The following is a 16,446-nucleotide window of genomic DNA, read 5'->3' on the forward strand; positions in this document are numbered from 1 at the left end:
TGTCTTTGCTGTCTCAGTTCACCTGCTCCCATCAGTGTTTGGGAGTTTCCTATTTAGCCTTGCTCTCCAGTCATTTCCTTGCCGGTCATCATTGTAACCAGAGCCTTCGGTTGCATGTTCCTGCTACTAGTCTGCTGATCAGCTAAGTGGACTTTGTCCTTTTGTTTTGTATCTTTTGTCCAGTTTGCAGTTTTGTTATTCTCTGTAGCTGGAAGCTCTTGTGGGCTGAAATTGCCACTCCTGTGTCATGAGTTGACACAGGAGTCTTAAAGTAATTTCAGGATGGTTTTTTGATAGGGTTTTCAGATGACGTGAAGTCCTCTTTTGTATCCTTCTGCTATCTAGTAAGTGGACCTCTCTTTGCTAAATCTACCTTCATTCTGTGTATGTCTTTTCCTCTAAACTCACCGTCATTACATGTGGGGGGCTGCTATCATCTTTTGGGGTATTTCCCTAGAGGTAAGTCAGGTCTGTTCCTTCCTCTACCAGGTGTAGTTAGTCCTCCGGCTGGCGCGTGGCATCTAGGGTTAATCAGGTATGCTCCCTGGCTACTATTAGTTGTGTGGTAGATTTAGCTCACGGTCAACTCGAGATTCCATCACCCAGAGCTCGTCCGTTATCTTTGTGTTTTGATGTTTCCCTGCCATTGGGAATCATGACAGTATGACCGGCCCGTGTTAAAGTTACTGGCAGAAGAAAGGAGAGAAAAAGAAGTCTGTAGAGTTTTTTTTTTTTTTTTCTTCCTATGTTTGCTCCATAGTTGGATCAGTTGTATTTCAGCTCTAATTACAGCCTTTGCCTTTCTCTCCTTCTAATCCTTGAATGGCTCTGATCTCACCTGTTTAAAGATGGATCCTCAGAGCTTGGCTGCAGGTTTAAATAATCTTGCTACTAAGGTTCAAAATTTACAAGAATTTGCTATACATACTCCGATGTCTGAACCTAAGATTCCTACACCAGAGGTGTTTTCCGGAGATAGATCTCGGTTTCTGAATTTCAAATATAATTGTAAATTATTCCTTTCTCTCAGACCTCACTCCTCTGGAGATCCTGTCCAGCAGGTTAAGATTGTGATTTCTTTGCTGCGAGGTGACCCTCAAAACTGGGCATTTTCATTGACACCAGGGGATCCTGCGTTGCTCAATGTGGATGCCTTTTTTCTGGCTTTAGGCTTGCTTTATGAGGAACCTAATTTGAAGATTCAAGCTGAAAAAAGCTTTGATAGCCCTATCTCAAGGGCAAGATGAAGCTGAGATATACTGCCAAAAATTTCGTAAATGGTCTGTGCTTACTCAGTGGAATGAGTGCGCCATAGCGGCAAATTTCAGAGAGGGCCTCTCTGATGCCGTTAAGGATGTTATGGTCGGGTTCCCTGCACCTACAGGTCTGAATGAGTCCATGACAATGGCTATTCAGATTGATCGGCGTTTGCGGGAGCGCAAGCCTGTGCACCATTTGGCGGTATCTTCTGAAAAGTCGCCAGAGAATATGCTATGTGACAGAACTCTGTCCAGAAGCGAGCGGCAGAATTACAGGCGTAAAAATGGGTTATGTTTCTATTGTGGTGATTCTGCTCATGTTATATCAGCATGCTCTAAACGCACAAAGAAGGCTGACAAGTCTATTTGCACTTTACAGTCTAAATTTATTCTGTCTGTAACCTTGATTTGTTCATTATCAGTTATTACTGTGGATGCCTATGTGGACTCTGGCGCCGCCCTGAGTCTTATGGATTGGTCCTTTGCCAGGCGCTGTGGGTTTGATTTAGAGCCACTGGAAGTCCCTATACCTCTGAAGGGTATTGATTCTACCCCTTTGGCTAGAAATAAACCACAATTCTGGACGCAAGTGACTATGCGTATGACTCCAGACCATCAGGAGGTGATTCGCTTCCTTGTGTTGTACAATTTACATGATGTTTTAGTGCTTGGATTACCATGGTTACAATCTCATAACCCAGTCCTTGACTGGAAAACAATGTCTGTGATAAGCTGGGGATGTCGGGGGGCTCATGGGGATGTACCTTTTGGTTTCCATTTCGTCATCTACTCCCTCTGAGATTCCAGCATTTTTGTCTGATTATCGTGATGTTTTTGAAGAGCCTAAGATTGGTTCTCTCCCTCCCCACAGAGATTGTGATTGCGCCATAGATCTGATTCCTGGCAGTAAATTTCCAAAGGGTCGTTTGTTTAATTTATCTGTGCCTGAACATGCTGCTATGCGAGAGTATATTAAGGAGTCCCTGGAAAAGGGACATATTCGTCCTTCTTCATCTCCTTTAGGAGCTGGTTTTTTCTTTGTGTCTAAGAAGGATGGCTCTCTGAGGCCTTGTATTGATTATCGACTCCTGAATAAAATTACAGTCAAATATCAGTATCCGTTGCCTTTGTTGACTGATTTGTTTGCTCGCATAAGAGGGGCTAAGTGGTTCTCTAAGATTGATCTTCGTGGGGCGTATAATTTGGTGCGAATTAAGCAGGGGGATGAGTGGAAAACCGCATTTAATACGCCTGAGGGCCATTTTGAGTATTTAGTAATGCCTTTCGGCCTTTCAAATGCACCTTCGGTCTTTCAGTCCTTTATGCATGATATTTTCCGTGAATATTTGGATAAATTTATGATTGTGTATTTGGACGATATTTTGATTTTTTCTGATGACTGGGAGTCTCATGTTCAACAGGTCAGGAGGGTTTTTCAGGTTTTGTGGACTAGTTCTTTGTGTGTAAAGGGTTCAAAGTGTGTTTTTGGGGTTCAAAAGATTTCTTTTTTGGGGTACATTTTTTCCCCTTCTGTTGAGATGGACCCTGTTAAGGTTCGGGCTATTTGTGACTGGACGCAGCCTACTTCTCTTAAGAGTCTTCAGAAATTCTTGGGCTTTGCTAATTTCTATCTTCGATTTATAACTGGGTTTTCTGGCGTTGCTAAACCTTTGACTGATTTGACTAGAAAGGGTGCTGATGTTGCCGATTGGTCCCCTGCTGCTGTGGAGGCCTTTCGGGAGCTTAAGCGCCGCTTTTCGTCTGCTCCTGTGTTGCGCCAGCCTGATGTTTCTCTTCCCTTTCAGGTTGAGGTCGATGCTTCCGAGATCGGAGCAGGGGCGGTTTTGTCGCAGAAAAGTTCCGATTGCTCAGTGATGAGACCTTGTGCGTTCTTTTCTCGTAAATTTTCGGCCGCCGAGCGAAACTATGATGTTGGTAATCGGGAGCTTTTGGCCATGAAGTGGGCGTTTGAGGAGTGGCGTCATTGGCTTGAGGGTGCCAGACATCAGGTGGTGGTTTTGACTGATCACAAGAATCTGATTTATCTGGAGTCTGCCAGGCGCCTGAATCCTAGACAGGCACGCTGGTCGTTGTTTTTTTCTCGGTTTAATTTTGTGGTCTCATACTTACCGGGTTCTAAAAATGTGAAGGCAGATGCTCTTTCTAGGAGTTTTGAGCCTGACTCTCCTGGGGATTCTGAACCTGCTGGTATCCTTAAGGATGGGGTGGTTTTGTCTGCTGTCTCCCCAGACTTGCGACGTGCTTTGCAAGAATTTCAGGCAGATAGACCTGATCGTTGTCCACCTGGTAGACTGTTTGTTCCTGATGATTGGACCAGTAGAGTCATCTCGGAAGTTCATTCTTCTACTCTGGCAGGTCATCCTGGAATTTTTGGTACTAGAGATTTGGTGGCTAGGTCCTTCTGGTGGCCTTCCCTGTCTCGAGATGTGCGTGTTTTTGTGCAGTCTTGTGATGTTTGTGCTCGGGCCAAGCCTTGTTGTTCTAGGGCTAGTGGGTTATTGTTGCCCTTGCCTATTCCGAAGAGGCCTTGGACGCACATCTCTATGGACTTTATTTCTGATCTCCCTGTTTCTCAGAAGATGTCTGTCATCTGGGTGGTGTGTGACCGTTTTTCTAAAATGGTCCATTTGGTGCCATTGCCTAAGTTGCCTTCCTCATCTGAATTGGTCCCTCTGTTTTTTCAAAATGTGGTTCGCCTGCATGGGATTCCGGAAAACATCGTTTCTGACAGGGGAACCCAGTTCGTGTCTAGATTTTGGCGGACATTCTGTTCCAGGTTGGGAATTGATTTGTCTTTTTCGTCTGCATTCCATCCTCAGACTAATGGCCAGACGGAGCGAGCTAATCAAACTTTGGAGACTTATTTGAGGTGTTTTGTGTCTGCGGATCAGGATGACTGGGTTACCTTTTTGCCGTTGGCAGAGTTTGCTCTTAATAATCGGGCTAGTTCTGCCACTTTGGTTTCCCCTTTCTTTTGCAATTCAGGGTTTCACCCTCGTTTTTCATCTGGTCAGGTGGAATCTTCGCATTGTCCGGGAGTTGATGCTGTGGTGGATCGGTTGCATCGGATTTGGGGACAAGTGGTGGACAATTTGAAGTTGTCCCAGGAGAGGACTCAGCAGTTTGCTAACCGCCGGCGTCGTGTTGGTCCTCGCCTTCGTGTTGGGGACTTGGTGTGGTTGTCTTCCCGTTTTGTCCCTATGAGGGTTTCTTCTCCTAAGTTTAAGCCCCGGTTCATCGGTCCTTATAGGATTTTGGAGATTCTTAACCCTGTGTCCTTTCGTTTGGACCTCCCGGCATCTTTCGCTATCCATAATGTATTCCATCGGTCGTTGTTGCGGAGGTATGAGGTACCGGTGGTTCCTTCTACTGAACCTCCTGCTCCTGTGCTGGTAGGGGGTGAATTGGAGTACATTGTGGAGAAGATCCTGGACTCCCGTATTTCCAGACGGAGACTTCAGTATCTGGTTAAATGGAAGGGCTATGGTCAAGAAGATAATTCTTGGGTAACTGCCTCTGATGTTCATGCCTCGGATTTGGTTCGTGCCTTTCATAGGGCTCATCCAGATCGTCCTGGTGGTTCTCGTGAGGGTTCGGTGCCCCCTCCTTAAGGGGGGGGGGGTACTGTTGTGAGTCCGCTTTTGGGCTCCCCTGGTGGTTGCTGGTGGTACTGGTGACTTGTGTGTCTTTGCTGTCTCAGTTCACCTGCTCCCATCAGTGTTTGGGAGTTTCCTATTTAGCCTTGCTCTCCAGTCATTTCCTTGCCGGTCATCATTGTAACCAGAGCCTTCGGTTGCATGTTCCTGCTACTAGTCTGCTGATCAGCTAAGTGGACTTTGTCCTTTTGTTTTGTATCTTTTGTCCAGTTTGCAGTTTTGTTATTCTCTGTAGCTGGAAGCTCTTGTGGGCTGAAATTGCCACTCCTGTGTCATGAGTTGACACAGGAGTCTTAAAGTAATTTCAGGATGGTTTTTTGATAGGGTTTTCAGATGACGTGAAGTCCTCTTTTGTATCCTTCTGCTATCTAGTAAGTGGACCTCTCTTTGCTAAATCTACCTTCATTCTGTGTATGTCTTTTCCTCTAAACTCACCGTCATTACATGTGGGGGGCTGCTATCATCTTTTGGGGTATTTCCCTAGAGGTAAGTCAGGTCTGTTCCTTCCTCTACCAGGGGTAGTTAGTCCTCCGGCTGGCGCGTGGCATCTAGGGTTAATCAGGTATGCTCCCTGGCTACTATTAGTTGTGTGGTAGATTTAGCTCACGGTCAGCTCGAGATTCCATCACCCAGAGCTCGTCCGTTATCTTTGTGTTTTGATGTTTCCCTGCCATTGGGAATCATGACATGACCCTAAATGGACCAATAAACCTTGGACCCAATTTCAGGGATGGTACTTTGAGTCTTATGTTTTTTGTGGACAACCACCAACCACATCCAGTCACCCACACTCAGGTCCGGACCTGGCACACGTCTACTGTCAGCCACTCGTTTGTACCTTGGACCCACGCTCAGCAAGCGCTGTTTCACTCTCCTCCAAATGGATGACAGTTGTGCTCCTAGCCTGTTCTCCTCCGGAACGCCAGCATAGCCACCCTGACGTAGAGTACAAAACTGAGGATGGTGCCCGTAAACACAAAAGAACTGGGACTCCCCAGACGATTCCTGGCGGTGATTATTAATGGCAAACTCAGCCAAAGGAAGGAACGTCGACTACTCCTCCTGGTTGTCAGAAACAAAGCAGCGTAAGTACTGCTCCAAATTCTGGTTCATACGCTCTGTCTGACCATTTGACTGAGGATGAAACGCCGAAGAATGCGACAACTTGATCCCCAGCCGTGAGCAAAAAGCTTTCCAAAACTTTGCCACAAACTGAGTACCCCTATCAGACACTATGTCAGACGGGACCCCGTGAAGTCTGACCACCTCCTGCACAAAAACCTGAGCCAGAGTCTTTGCGTTAGGCAATGAAGGCAAGGACACAAAGTGCGACATCTTTGAGAACCGATCAACAACCACCAAGATGACCGTGTTCCCAGCTGAGGAGGGTAGGTCTGTAATAAAATCTATGGAGATCTCCGTCCATGGCCTACTGGGTACCCCTAGAGGATATAATGAGCCAGCAGGATGGGAGCGAGGCGTCTTAGCCCTAGCACACGTGGTACATGCTGATACATACGAGACCACGTCCTGTCGGATTTTGGGCCACCAAAACCGACGCGATACCAACTCCAAGGTACCCCTAACCCCTGGATGGCCAGCCAGAACAGCATCATGATGCTCACCCAACACCTTTAGGTGAAGATGGAGCGGTACAAATGATTTGTTAATGGGAAGCTCAGGTGGTACTTCCTCCTGAGCCTCGGCTATCTCAGCCTCAACCTCTGTCATGAGAGCCGAGACCACTACACCCTTTTGGAGGATGGGTACTGGATCTTCCCGAGGTTCTCCCCCTGGAAAACACCTGGATAAAGCATCTGCCTTAGTGTTCTTAGACCCCAGACGGTACGTGACAAAAAAGTTGAATTGCGTGAAAAACAATGCCCAGCGAGCCTGCCTGGGGGACAGATGCTCGGCTGACTCTAAATAAAGCAGATTTTTATGGTCGGTGATAACTGTAACCTGGTGGACCGACCCCTCCAAGAAGTGTCGCCATTCCTCAAAAGCCAACTTGATAGCCAACAACTCCCTGTTGCCGATATCGTAGTTACGTTCGGCGGGCTACAGCTTCTTGGAAAAGTAGGCGCATGGACGCAACTCGCCCAAGGATGAGCCTTGTGACAGCACCGCCCCCACCCCAACCTCAGATGCATCGACTTTCACGGTAAACGGTTTTGATACGTCCGGTTGCACCAGAATGGGGGCCGAAGAAAAAAACCTGTTCTTCAGAAATTCGAATGCGAGCACAGCAGCCTCAGGCCAGGCGGAGAAATTGGTACCCTTTTTCGTCATGTCAGTAAGCGGTTTACCAATGGTAGAAAAATCTTTGATACATTTTCTATAATAATTAGAAAATCCAAGGAACCGCTGGAGTGCTTTTAGGTTATCAGGCCATTCCCAATGCAGCACCGCTTGCACCTTAGCGGTGTCCATTTCAAACCCTGAAGCAGACACAATATAACCCAAGAAAGGCAACTCCTGAACCGAAAATACACACTTCTCAAGTTTTGCATAGAGCTTATTTTCTCTCAGTAGCTGTAACACCTGCCTCACATGCTCTAAATGAGTATCACGGTCGCATGAATAAATGAGAATGTCATCTAGGTACACAATAATGAATTTCCCCAGTACATGCGAGAACACATCATTTATGAAATGTTGAAATACAGCAGGCGCGTTTGTCAACCCAAATGGCATCACCAAATTTTCAAAATGACCCTCAGGAGTATTAAAAGCCGTCTTCCACTCATCACCTTCACGGGCTCTTATGAGGTTGTACGCCCCCCTGAGGTCAAGCTTGGAAAACCACTTAGCACCAGCCACCTGGTTGAATAAATCAGGTATCAGTGGCATAGGGTATGGATCACGAACCGTAATCTGGTTTAACTCCCTGAAATCCAGATACTGGCGTAGTCCGCCATCTTTCTTCTTAACGAAGAAGAACCCCTCTGCCACCGGTGAGGCGAAGGCCTGATGTGCCCTTTGCTCAAACTCTCAGCAATGTAGTCTTTTAAAGCTTGCCTCTCAGGACCACAGATGTTAAACATCCTAGCTTTCGGCAATTTGGCCCCTTGTTTAAACCTAATAGTACAGTCATAGGGTCGATGTGGTGGCAATTCTGAGCAACCCTTCTCAGAGAACACATCTGCGAAATCCAGCAGTGACTCAGGAATGCTAGGAGTCACAGCGGATACACATGTGGCCAGGCAATTCTCCTGGCAGAATCCGCTCCACTGAATTATGTCCTGAGTTTTCCAGTCAATCACTGGGTTGTGCATAGACAACCATGGAAAACCCAGAACCATTTGTGCAGGAAGATTACTGAGCACCCTACATGTAACTTGCTCAGAATGTAGGACCCCAATGTGGAGTTTAACCTCAGCCACAAACTCAGTAATCTCCCCCTGTGGGAGTGGAGTAGAATTGATGGTGACCACCCGGATAGGATGAGGCAGTTTTTCGACCGTGAACCCGGCCGTGCGCGCAAACTCCTCATCAATGAGATTAGTGGCCAACCCACTATCCACAAAAACAGTGATTGACAGCTCTCTGCCAGCGACCATAACTCTGGCAGGGAGCATACATTGAGAGACCACCATGGAGGATATGCATAAGCTCAGATTGGCCACCTCCACACCCTCTGAGCTTAGTAGTTTTCCGCTGTTGTGCTTTCCTTAGAAAACAGAGGACAAGCATTTACATAATGCCCTTTTTTACCACAGCAAAAACAGGCTCCCTGCTTCCTGAGTGAGGGGGCTCGATGATATGACACCCCTGCGATTTGCATAGGCTCCGTGGGCCCACCTGCAGCAACCTCACGTGCACCTAAGCCCTCCCCCATAAGCGGCATCTCTTGCACCCCCTGACACAAATGGTGATCAATGCGGACAACAAGACTCATGGCTGACTCTAGAGAAGCAGGAGTCTCATACATCAGGAGGGCTTGTTTAACCCTTCTCGAAACCCCATGTACAAACTGACTCCGCAGCGCAGGGTCATTCCATTGTGTGTCCACCCCCCAGCAGCAAAATTCAGAACAGTAATCCTCCGCCATTCGCTCCCCCTGGCGGAGAGCGCGTATTTTAGATTCTGCTAGAGCCAATCTGTCAGGATCATCATACAGTATATGAGTCCAAGAGCAGAAAAAAAAATCTCCACTGAGTTAAATGCAGCTGAATCAGATGGTAATGAAAATGCCCATGCTTGAGGGTCCCCGTTCAGTAATGACAATACCAGGCCCACACGCTGAGCCTCATTACCTGAGGAAACCGGGCGTATATGAAAATATAATTTGCAAGCTTCAAGAAAAACAACAAATTTACTGCGTTCCCCAGCAAACCTCTCAGGTAAAGGGATCTTTGGCTCTGCAACTCTACCTGCAGTTTCAGCTTGCACATTAGATACTACAAGACCCTGTTGCTGAACTGCCCCCTTCAACTCAGTGACCTGTAAGGACAGCGCCACCAACTAGCGGGTTATGGAAGTCATGGGATCCATGGCATCCAAAATTTATTTAGGATGATTATAATGTCACGGGGGTACAGGGTAGACTACAGCTGATTACCTGGGCCCCTGCGATATCCCTCAGACTAGGGAAAACCCTGTCTGTCCCTCTCCCAGAATTTACACTGATGGTGTGCTTGTCTGGGCCGCCAGGCCTGAACCTGACTCCTGTTTCAGCCCTATGCTGAAACTTCCACCCGCCACCCAGTGATTAGACCACACACCAACCTCCACAGAAAGCCCAGACAGGGAAAACTGAAAAACGCACCATGCCGCAGACACACAGGAAAACACTATAATGCGCACAGGGCAAAACAAACACAAATATAGGAAGGAGAAATATGACAAAGGATAATACACCACCAGATACGATATTTCTTCTCCTAGACCACCACTCCATCACCAGGCACAAGACACAAGCTATAATCGGCGACGCCCAAAGTCCAGAATGACTATTTAAAGGCCACGGGCGTGACCCAGCCTCCAACCAGATTACCAGCTAGATTAACCCTGGACAACCCGGATAAAATCTAGCCGGCGCCTCTGAGTGTATAGTGGACGAATGTGGAATTACCGCTGTCTGTCGGACGCCCTAGTGTGAATAGCATCCGACATGACACCGAGGTTCCTCTTCTTCCTCCACAGAAAACACAACGGATCGAGAGAGAGCATCAGCACGAATGTTCTTCTCCCCAGAGAGATAATGGAGGGTAAAATAAATCCAGGAGAAGAATAAAGACCATCTGGCTTGGCGAGAATTTAGCCATTCAGCTGTTTGTAGGTACACCACATTTTTTTGGTCGGTGAAGACTTGGAAGGGAAAGCGAGCCCCTTCCTGATGGTGTCTCCACTCAGAGAAAGCCAACTTCATAGCTAGCAACTCCCTGTCACTGATGGAATAATTCCGCTCTGCTAGTGTGAAGGTCTTGGAAAAGAAGAAACAGGGATGCTTCCGACCTTGAGCATCCTTTTGGAAGAGGACTGCACCAGCACCAACAGAAGAGGCATCCACCTCCATTATGAACGGCTTTTCTACATCAAAGCAATGTAGGATGGGAGCGCTAGCAAAATGAGATTTTATACAGAGGAAGGCCTTGGAGACCTCTTCCGACTTGGGATTTGCTCCCTTCTTGGTGTGGACTACCAAGGGAGCTACCAAAGTCAAGAAATGCGGAATGAACTGACGGTAATAATTAATGAACCCCATAAAACGCTGCACCGCTTTGAGAGAATGAGGTTGCTGCCAGTTCATCACAGCCTGTAGTTTGGCAGGATCCATAGCCAATCCCTGGGAAGAGATTATATAACCAAGGAAAGGCAAGGACTCCTGCTCAAACACACATTTCTCCAACTTGGCATAAACAGAATTTGCCCGTAAGACGCCGAAGACCTTGCGAACCTCTCTCCAGTGGGAGTCAATATCTGGAGAGTAGATGAGTATATCATCCAGATAGACTACGACTGAGTTGGAGAGCATATCCCGGAAGATGTCATTCATAAAGCCTTGGAAAATGGCTGGGGCATTACAGAGCCCAAAGGGCATCACCAGATATTCATAATGCCCATCCCTGGTTTTAAAAGCCGACTTCCATTCGTCCCCCTCACGGATGCGAATTAGGTTATAAGCTCCCCACAGGTCTAATTTGGTAAATATCCTTGCTCCCCGTAGCCTATCAAAGAGCTCAGATATCAGGGGCAATGGGTACTTATTCTTAATGGTGATGGCGTTAAGACCCCTGTAATCTATGCATGGACGTAGTTCTCCGTTCTTCTGCACGAAGAAGAACCCCACCCCTGCAGGTGACACTGACTTCCTAATGAACCCCCTTGCCAAATTCTCCTGGATGTATTTGGACATAGCCTCCATCTCCGGGAGAGAGAGGGGATCGACCCATCCCCGAGGAGGTTCATCTCCAGGCATGAGGTCAATAGGACAGTCATATGGGCGGTGAGGTGTAAGGGTCTCTGCAGCCTTCTTGGAGAACGCGTCTGCATAGGACCAATAGCACTTGGGTAGGGAAATGAGATAACGGACTTCCTCACACATCTGCCCTTATAAGATTCGCTCCAACCCAAAATTCTCCCTGAGGACTGCTCTATAAGAGGAGAGTGAAAATGTAGCCAGGGCATCCAAAGTAGAATTTCATCCATCCCCTTGGGAAGGACAAGCAGGGAGATAATCTCCTGATGGGAAGGAGACATAGATAATTTGAAAGGGATGGACTGATGTGTAGTTTGTGTGGGCAGTGTTGACTAGTGTTGAGCATTCCGATACCACAAGTATCGGGTATCGGCCGATACTTGCGGGTATCGGAATTCCGATACCGAGATCCGATACTTTTGTGGTATCGGGTATCGGTATCGAAACAACATTAATGTGTAAAATAAAGAATTAAAATAAAAAATATTGCTATACTCACCTCTCCGACGCAGCCTGGACCTCACCGAGGGAACCGGCAGCGTTCTTTGCTTAAAATGCGCGCGTTTACTTCCTTCCGTGACGTCACGGCTTCTGATTGGTCACGTGCCGCCCATGTGGCCGCGACGCGACCAATCACAGCAAGCCGTGACGTAATTTTCAGGTCCTCAATGCCTAATTCTAGGCATTGATGATTTTAAAATTATGTTCCGGCTTGTGATTTCAGGTCCTGAATGCCTAATTCTGCATTCAGGACCTGAAAATTACGTCACGGCTTGCTGTGATTGGTCGCGTCGCGGTCACATGGGTGGCACGCAACCAATCACAAGCCGTGACGTAATTTTAAAATGCGCGCGTTTCCTGCCTCCCGTGACGTCACGGCTTGTGATTGGTCGCGTCGCCCATGTGACGGTGGCGCGACCAATCACAAGCCGGAACGTAATTTTAAAATCATCAATGCCTAGAATTAGGCATTGAGGACCTGAAAATTACGTCACGGCTTGCTGTGATTGGTCGCGTCGCGGCCACATGGGCGGCACGCGACCAATCAGAAGCCGTGACGTCACGGAAGGAAGTAAACGCGCGCATTTTAAGCAAAGAACGCTGCCGGTTCCCTCGGTGAGGTCCAGGCTGCGTCGGAGAGGTGAGTATAGCAATATTTTTTATTTTAATTCTTTAAATTCTTTTAATTCCTCTCCTTCAGACCCTGGGAACCATCAGGGATACCGTCCGATACATGAGTCCCATTGACTTGTATTGGTATCGGGTATCGGTATCGGATTAGATCCGATACTTTGCCGGTATCGGCCGATACTTTCCGATACCGATACTTTCAAGTATCGGACGGTATCGCTCAACACTAGTGTTGACCCATTTACCACTTGAACAGTCACTGGCCTGGCGAGCATCACTAAGGGTGTGGGGTGGCGTTTGGCGAAGGCAGAAGACATAAAATTCCCCTCCACCCCAGAGTCCACACAAAGCTCGACTGAGAGTGGAAGATCCTAAAGTGATTGTCCCTTTAAAGGACAACTTGGAAGAAAATGCCGCTGTTTCTAGTGAACCTCCTCCAATGGTTACTAGACGCGATCGTTTTCACGACCGCTGAGGACAGTTATTGGCATAATGTCCTAACTGTTGGCAAATATTACAAACCACGGGTACTCAAGCGGCCCGGGACTTAGGTCCTGCTCGAGAAACCTCCATGGCCTCATGGGCATTGGACACATGAACAGGAGATTCCAGAGGGCTGGCAAAGGTAGGAGCCAACCGGAACCTCTGCCTACACTGGGTCCGCTCTAACCTCCGCTCTTTAAAACGGAGGTTGATGTGGGTAGAGATAGTAATGAGCTCCTCCAGTGTGGCAGGAATCTCCCTGATGGTCAAGGCGTCCTTCACATGGTCTGCCAGTCCTTTCCAGAATGCCGGAATAAGGACTTTATCTGGCCACTGCAGCTCTGATGCCAGAGTCTGGAATTGGACTGTGAACTGGCAGGACCATGGACAAACCCTGTGTAATTGCCAACAGTTGGCATATCATGGGTGACGCAAGGTCCTAAAAATACCTGTTTCAAAGTGTCCAGAAAGCAAGGAGCACTCTGCACCACACGATCATCATGCTCCCACAGCGACGTAGCCCATTCCAACGCCCTGCCCGACAAAAGGATATGATAAATCCCACCTTAGCCTGTTCTATAGGAAAACGTGCAGCCAGAAGCTTAAGATGTATGGTGCACTGGCTCACGAATCCTCGACATAGCTTACTGTCACCAGCAAACTTGTCTGGTAGCGGGAGATGGGATAAAGTTGGAGCAGGGGTGGCAGAGGGCAAACTGGCTGCAGCTACACTTGCAGCCTGAACAGCGACTGCGGTAACATCCACAGCTGAGGTTGTGCGCTCAAGAGCCGCCAACCTACCCTCCAGCTGCTGGATGTACTGCTGTAGACGCTGATCATCCGACATTTTCTAGCCAGACCCTGGTGCTAGTATTATGTAAGGACTGGCAAAATGCACCAAGTTAATATGGATGTTATAATTGGTGCGTTCGCAGCCTGGGGTCCACCATGCAGGAGACAACCTGCTGCTAGAAAAGGATGGCAATATATGGCGGTATAAGTGAACTCAGTTACTTCACTGAGTCACACAGAAAAGAACATGCATGTGCCCTGTTAGCATTACACTGGAACACAGCTAACTGCTGAGCTGATGGCAGTCAGTGGTCACGCACACAGAGAAGCACACAAAAACTCCTCACCGGAGGTGCCGGTATTCTAGGGGCTTATTGCAGCCGGGTCCCTGAATACAATCATACAAACTCCTCACCGGAGGTGCCGGTATTCTAGGGGCTTATTTCAGCCGGGTCCCTGAATACAATCATACAGACACGACCACAATTAGCAAGCTCATAACATGAAGTGATACTAGCGCATGGCTGTGCAGCCATGCAAACCATGTATTTGTAGCAGTCAACACATCTCTCAGTTGCACAATTGTTCATGCATCGATGGTTGACCTGACACTTCACTCTTTTGCAAGGGCTGGGTGTGGAAGGTTGTTGCCAAAGGAGTTTCTCCTTGCCTGCCTTCTTTTCAGTCACATGAGAGCCACCTAATTCTTTTGCAAGCTCAACCAGGAAGTCCACCCGTCTCTCCTGCACCCCAGTGCATGCTTGATAAAGAACATGAGCATTCAGCGCTGCCATGTCAATCATGTTGTAGAAAACGGTGACTGGCCATCTCCGTGTTCTTGCACGCACGCTGTACTCCCGCACCATTTGGTCCATTACATCCACACCGCACTTTGTGTGGTTGTATTGTGTGACCATGTTTTGCTTCTTTTTGTTGGTATCCTCAGTCTCAACCATGCTGTGCATGATGCTGAGAATGTAGACGGCCTTCTTTCGTTTGGGTGCATACACTGTCAGTGTGGCACCAGTGGTTGAAAACACCTGAGTGGTGAATTCAGTGCGGTCCATCTGTCTAGCGAATTGAGGAATTTCCCGGCGACTCTTGTTGACTGTGCCGAGGATAGTGGTTTCCCGGCTAAGCAGTCATTGTGCAAGTGACAATGATGTAAATAAATTGTCCGTGTTTACAGTTCTGCCCTTGTCCATGAATGGTTCCATCAGCCTCATCACTACAGTTTCGGACAGTCTCTCCCCGCTGGGACGACTGGGGTCCTTGCCAAGATATGGGAGGACATTGCAGATGTACTGTGATTTCAAGTCGCAAGCCACCCAAAACTTGATGCCAAACTTGTCTGGCTTTGTTGCAATGTATTGCAGAAAACAGCAGCGAGTCTTTGATGGGAAAAGATGTTCATCAATAGTGATGTGTCAACCAGGGTTGTAGGATGCGATGCAGTTGGTGACAAACGATCTCCACACATCGGAGATTGCGGCAAACTTATCGGTCTCCACTAGTGTTGAGCGATACCTTCCGATATTCAAAAGTATCGGTATCGGATTGGATCGGCCGATATCCAAAAAATATCGGATATCGCCGATACCGATACCCGATACCAATGGAAGTCAATGGGACACAAATATCGGAAGCGATCCTGGATGGTTCCCAGGGTCTGAAGGAGAGGAAAAAATAAAGAATAAAAATAAAAAATATGGATATACTCACCCCTCCGACAGCCCTCGGCTCTCAGCGGTGCAATCGGCAGCCTCCGTTCCTAAGAATGCATTAGTTTTGGTTCTAAAGGCTAGGTTCACATTTGAGAGAATTTCAGTTCCCTTGCAGTTCAGTTCAACTTCAACATTGTAACTTCAGTTCAGTTACAATGCAGCTGGGGGTGGGCAGACACACTCAGGAGCAGCTTACATTCTTTTGTTTACACTCTCTTACAAGAAAGTTTGTTGAGGTGGATCAACACAATTGCCCCCTGCAGATTTCTCAGGCAATGGCCACATTTACAAATGAAAGGATGCTAATTGGAGCCATAAGAGTTGTCGGTTTGGACTTAAGGTACCGTCACACTTAAGGTACCTTCACACTAAATTACTTTGCAGTGATAACGACAGCGATCCGTGACGTTGCAGCGTCCTGGATAGCAATATCGTTGTGTTTGACACGCAGCAGCGATCTGGATCCTGCTGTGATATCGCTGGTCGTTGCTGAAAGTTCAGAACTTTATTTGGTCATCAGATCGGCGTGTATCGTTGTGTTTGACAGCAAAAGCAATGATGCTAGCGTTGTTTTACAATGGTAACCAGGGTAAATATCGGGTTACTAAGCGCAGGGCCGCGCTTAGTAACCCGATATTTACCCTGGTTACCATTGTAAAAGTTAAAAAAAAACCACTACATACTCACCCTCTGATGTCTGTCACGTCCCCCGGCGTCCGCGCTGCTGCTCAGAGCTTCCTGCACTGAATGTGTCAGTGCCGGCCGGAAAGCAAAGCACAGCGGTGACGTCACCGCTGTGCCCTGATACTGCCGGCGCTTACACAGTGCAGGGAAGCGGATGCCGGGGGACGCGAATGTAAGTATGTAGTGTTTGTTTTTTTACATTTACACTGGTAACCAGGGTAAACATCGGGTTACTAAGCGCGGCCCTGCGCTTAGCAACCCGATGTTTACCC

This window comes from Ranitomeya variabilis, chromosome 5, assembly GCF_051348905.1.
Source record: "Ranitomeya variabilis isolate aRanVar5 chromosome 5, aRanVar5.hap1, whole genome shotgun sequence".
Taxonomy (NCBI): Eukaryota; Metazoa; Chordata; class Amphibia; order Anura; family Dendrobatidae; genus Ranitomeya; species Ranitomeya variabilis.